Below are 6,089 nucleotides of genomic sequence, written 5' to 3'. Positions count from 1 at the left end.
GGCATGAATTTAAGTCACTGGGTCCGGGACTCGAACCGCAGTCAACTACATGGGAGTTTAGCGACGTAGCCATTAGGCCATTTGCTGGTACCTATTGTTTGTTTGTTTGTTTATTTTAATCTGACCAGAAAGAGAGAGAAAATGGGAAAGTGAGAAATCAAGCCTTCAAGTCCAGGACTCAAACCACAGTTGGCCATGTGGGATTCCAGTGTCACAACCACTGCACCACCTCTCGGCCCCCCCAAGTCCTTACATTATTATTTTTTTTTTTTTGAGAGGTTTTTTTCTATAGGGCGCGTGTGCTCGCCAGACAGACAGAGAGAGACATAGAGACAGAAAGTGAGAAATCAAGCCTTCAAGTCCAGGACTCAAACCACAGTTGGCCATGTGGGATTCCAGTGTCACAACCACTGCACCACCTCTCGGCCCCCCCAAGTCCTTACATTATTATTTTTTTTTTGAGAGGTTTTTTTCTATAGGGCGCGTGTGCTCGCCAGACAGACAGAGAGAGACATAGAGACAGAAAGTGAGAAATCAAGCCTTCAAGTCCAGGACTCAAACCACAGTTGGCCATGTGGGATTCCAGTGTCACAACCACTGCACCACCTCTCGGCCCCCCCAAGTCCTTACATTATTATTTTTTTTTTGAGAGGTTTTTTTCTATAGGGCGCGTGTGCTCGCCAGACAGACAGAGAGAGACATAGAGACAGAAAGTGAGAAATCACCCCTCAGGGGGGATGGTCACGCTGCAATCTCTTCTCCTCCATTCTCCTCTCGGGATCTTGGGCATGCACGCACACGTGCCCGGCGTGAGTTTAAGCCACTGAGTCTGAGACTCAACCCGCGGTTGACTATATGAGAGTTCAGCGACATAGCCATTACGCTAACTGCTGGTCCCTCCTTACATTTTTATGATGTATAAACCTCCATTACCCAGAAAGATTAGAATAAGGGCACAGGTAAGTATTCAGACCCACTAAGAAAAACAAACAAAGCATGTCATTAGAATACACCATGTACTGCTTCCAGTTAGCCCGGGATTCACAATTTATGTTACAGAGCAAAAACGAACAAACAAAATCTCTAAACAGGCTAGCAGTCTTTCTTGTAAAATAAAAATATGCTTTGCTGTTGATTTGTCATTTCCATTATAAACAAGTTTGCTGAGAGTTTCACAACTCTGTCTTAGTTTCCATAAAGCATCTCTTTGGCAGGTAAGTTGCTGAATTGGATACGAATCCTCTCTCTAAAATGAAAACTTGCCACATCACTTTATTTAATAGATCAAAGAAGGAGTTTGATCTGTTTGATTTGTTTGATCTGTTTTTGGAGAGGATACACTTTTTCCCATTTCCCATAACTGTAGACAGTTGTTTCACAAGGAGAAACTGAGAGGCTGGCCTTTGTTCCATGGATAAATACTGCTGAAAATGTGAAGATACTTCTGGAACTGCCAGCTGACAGGATCTGGGAACTCACTCTCCTATGCTCTATCCAGGGGCGTCAAAGCCTGAGCGCAATCTCCGGCCGCACCTCAGGCCTGCACTGCTCCCTGGCTGCAGTTGCGCACTTTGGCCCTGACAGAGGGTGGCCACAAGTGCCATCAAGCCTGGGGCTCTTGGTCACACACCCTCCAGACTCCCAGATCTCTGACCTTATCACCTATAGAACTTGGTAAGAGGAACTTTAGGGCCCTTGGTGAGAGGCCGATTTGAGAGCCGCCTACTCTAATAGTGTCCCAAACTAACGAGGGTCTGTGGCACATATAATAGTGTCCCTGTTTTTGAAACGCAGTTTTAAAATTCCATCCAGACTTTCTGAAAGAATATTAGCCAGAAGTTCCTCTTTAAGGTTCTAGTGAGATCAATAATTAAGTGGTTTTCCACTTCCCTCAAGTAGGTCTTCTAAAGTGGGTGTGAAGGGGACAGAAGGCGCCTCTTGACACTTTTTGTTTGCATTTGTCCTTCTAAGCATTTTTGTTCCTTGGGGACAGCAGCTTAGTGACTGCACAAGAAAAACCCTGGCTCTGAGTCATTCCCAAGTACTCATGTCTTTGTGTCCACACAGGAAGAATTCCAGGAAGAAGAATCTATGCCCTGCTGGTTAACACGCTGGGGGTCCCCCTCGGCCCACTCTAACATCCTTGGTGTTGGGTATTGGGTGCTGCAGTTTCTTGGACTGGTCCCTCTCCTCATTGCACTTCATCTACCTGGAAAACCCATCCCTGTTTTCTTTTCTTTTTTTTTTTTGGAGAGGTTTTTCGCTATAGGGCGCGTGCGCTCGCCAGACAGACAGAGAGAGACAGAGAGACAGAAAGCGAGAAATCACCCCCCAGCGGGGATGGTCACGCCACAATCCCTTCTCCTCCATTCTCCTCTCGGGATCTTGGGCACGCACGCACACGCGCCCGGCGTAAGTTTTAAGCCACCGGGTTCGGGACGTGAAGTGTGGTCGACTACGTGGGAGTCCAGCGACATAGCCATTACACTAACTGCTGGTTCCCCCATCCCTGTTTTCAACTGCCAATTGCAAACGCCATCTCACACACATTGCCTTTCCAACTCTCCCTTCTGTAAATGCCCATAGCACCTAGCATGTTTCTGCCAGAGCTTTCCTTGCTGTGTGATAGTAGAACTACATGTGGCCCGAGTCTCTACCCCGTGGGCTGCATGCTCCTTGGAAACAGGGTCTGTCATTCCCTATCCTGGGCCTCCACAGAGAGGCTAAGTTTGCTAAACCAAACAGCATCCAGCTTTGCTTTCTTTCTTCTAAAAAATAATGATCCATTTATTGGGACCAGCAGATGGCATAATGCTTACATTGTTGGATTCCCACATAGTTGACCGTGGTTTGAGTCCCGGACCCAGCAGCTAAAGACTCATGCCAGTTGCATGTGCGTGCATGCCCATACACATTCATCCCCAGAAGAGAATGGAGGGGAAGGGATTGTGGCATGGCCATCCCCCAGGAAGGCGATTTCTCACTTTCTGTCTCTCTGGTAAACACACATGCTGTATAGCAAAATCTCTCTCTAAGAAGAATGATCTATTGGGACCAGCAGTTAACATAATGGCTATGTCGCTGGACTCCCATGTAGTCGACCATGGTTCGAGTTCCGGACCTGTCGGCTTCAACTTATGCCTGGCGCGTGTGCGTGCGTGCCCAAGATCCCGAGAGGAGAATGGAGAAGGAATTGCGGCGTGACCATCAATCCTGGGGGTGGTGATTTCTTGCTTTCTGTCTCTCTGTCTCTGTCTTTCTGGCGAGCGCACACGCCCTATAGCAAAAACCTCTCTCTAAGAAAAACAAGGAGGAGGATCTATTTATTTAATTTTGTTATTATTATTATTATTATCTTTAATTTGACCAGAGAGAGAAAGAGAAAGAGAAAAGGAAAGTAAGAAGGGAAGCCTCTGGGTCTGGGACTCAAACTATGGTCCGTCATAGGGGAGTCTAGTGTCTCAACCACCATGCCACATGCCAGCCCCAGCTTTGCTTTCTTATTTGTTCCCCATTTGCACCCTTAGCTTCAGTCTTCACTTCTGGACATGCCTTTTCTTCCCTTTTTAAAGAGAGGTTTTTTTTTTTTTTTCTACAGGGTGCATGCACTCGCCGGAAAGACAGAGGGACAGAGAGACAGAAAGCAAGAAATCACCCCCCAGGGTAAGAATGGAAGAGAAGGAATAGAAGCATGGCCGTGCCCTCTGGAGGGGGTGGTGATGTCTCGCTTTCTGTCTCTGTCTCTCTGGCGAGTGCATGTGCCCTACAACAGAAATCTCTCTCTAAAAAAAAAATTCAGAACTTCTGAAAGACAATGTGGCTTTTCCCTCCTGAGTTTCCACTCCTGAAACATTCAGGTGATTGAATGAGCTGCTATGTACTTTGTCTTTTTTCTTTTCTTCTTTTTTTTTCCTCCTTTGGACAGTCTTATGGAAATCAATTCTTTGAAGGAGATCACATCAGTTATCTTGTCAATGTCCTATATCTTCATTTATCTATTTGTTTCATAGTGGTGTCATTTACCTTGTTCTTCTAGCCCTTGTATTTCTTCTTTTTTGGGAGGAGGGAGGTTTTTGCTATAGGTCGCATGCGCTCGCCAGAAAGAGAGACAGAGAGACAGAAAGGGAGAAATCACCTCCCAGGGGGGATGGCCACACTACAATCCCTTCTCTTTCATTCCCCTCTCGGGATCTTGGACACGCACGCATACGCTCCCGGTGTGAGTATAAACCACCCGGTCTGGGACTCAAATCGTGGTTGACTACGTGGGAGTCCAGCAACGTAGCCATTGCGCCATCTGCTGGTCTCAAGTCCTTATATTTCTTGTAAACTCAAGTTAGATCTAAAAGTTTGCTGATTTATTTACTTTTTTACTTACTTACATTTTTTTTTTTCCATTGAGATCCTCCTGCCTTGGCCTTCCAGGTGGGACCACAGGGATGCACCACAATGCCCAGCTCTTTCTTAGGGTCTCACCTTGTTCCCCAGACCAGCCTTGAGGTTATGATCTTACTACTTCAGCCTCCCAAGTCTCTAGGATTACAGGCACTTGCCATTGGACCTGGTCTTTAGGTTGGGCTGCCATGTGGTCCCTGCCTGAGGAGTGCAGGGCCTTAGCCACATGCCACCATGACTAGGTAATGTTTTTCACTTATTTATTTACTTATTGAGAGGTTTTTGCCTTAGGAAGTGTGTGCTTACCAGAGAGAGAGAGGGAGATGGATAGTGAGAGGGAAAGCGAGAAATCACCCCCCAGGGGATATGGCCATGTCGTAATTCTTTCTCAACCATTCTCTTCCCCGGATCTTGGGCACACACACACACACACACGCACGCCTGGTGTGAGTTTTAAGCCACCTGGTCTGGGAATCCAGCAATGTAACAGCTATACCATCTCCTGGCCTCACGTTTGTCTCTTTATACAACCCAATACAAAGTCTATCCTTGTTGGAGCCAGCAAGTGGTGTGGTGATTAAGGTGCTGGACTCCTACGTGGTCGACCATGGTTCAAGTACCGGACTTGGCGGCTTGCCTTCTCACTTTCCCTTTCTCTCTCAGTTGCTCTGTGGTCAAATTAAAAAAAAAAAAAAAAAAAGATGATGATGAATAAAATGAAATAAAGTGGCTCTTAAAAAAATTAAGAAGAACAACAAAGAAACAAAGTCTAGCCTTGTAATGCTCTCTCCCACTTGTAGACATTCTTTTGTGACAAATACAACCACACTGACTATTTGCCTCTGGCCATGGGTAACTGGGTAGTTTACTTCTCAGAGATGGTGTAAGGGCCACATACGGGAAGGTGCAGTGGGCTGCACCGAGCAGTAGGTTTGCCTGAGGCCAGTTGTCTGAGTACCAGTTGGCTCTGGTGTTGAGAGTGGTCGTTCACATTCACCACATACTTCCCGCACCCCACTCTCCTCCAGTGAGCGCGGGTACCCTACAGCAAAAACCTCTCTTAAAAAAAAAAAAGGAAGAAGAAGAATTAATTGCATGTTGGGCGCCCCACCCCCCTTGGTTCGGTGGAGGCATGTCACTCATTCTGGCTGACGACTCCTGAGTGGAAGTACTGTGTCTCTGGCCGGAAACATTTCACTGTGAGAGCAAGACCCTTTCCAGGTCTCTTTCTCTTTGCCATGGCAACTGGCAAAGTTTGAGATGCTTGCCTAGCCTGGGTCCCAGAATGAGCAGACGTGATACAGCAGCCCCAGCCAACACATGGTACACAGTTGGAGTGAGAAACAAGCCTTGGTTGTTATAAACCACGGAGGCTGGGTGTGTTTGTAGTATACCTTGCTCTAGCCCCCTGCTGGCGTGAAGTCCTATTTAGCACCTATGTATTTCAAGTACTCGCGAGTCTTTATAAAACTTAGTAAACGTCAGTAAACGCAGATATGTCAGTAAATAGCTGATGTATCTATTTCTATGAATTTATAAATGAAAGGCCCAAATGCAATAGGTTTATCTCTTTTTTAAAGAATCATTTATTTATTTATTTAATAATAATAATAATTATTATTATTTTTCACATGAGTTTTGCCATAGAAAGAGAGAGAGGGAGGGAGAGTGAGAAAGCAAGCCACCAGGTCTAG

Source organism: Tupaia chinensis, unplaced genomic scaffold, assembly GCF_000334495.1.
Source record: "Tupaia chinensis unplaced genomic scaffold, TupChi_1.0 Scaffold000635_1, whole genome shotgun sequence".
Taxonomy (NCBI): domain Eukaryota; kingdom Metazoa; phylum Chordata; class Mammalia; order Scandentia; family Tupaiidae; genus Tupaia; species Tupaia belangeri.
This window is presented reverse-complemented; position numbering follows the sequence as displayed.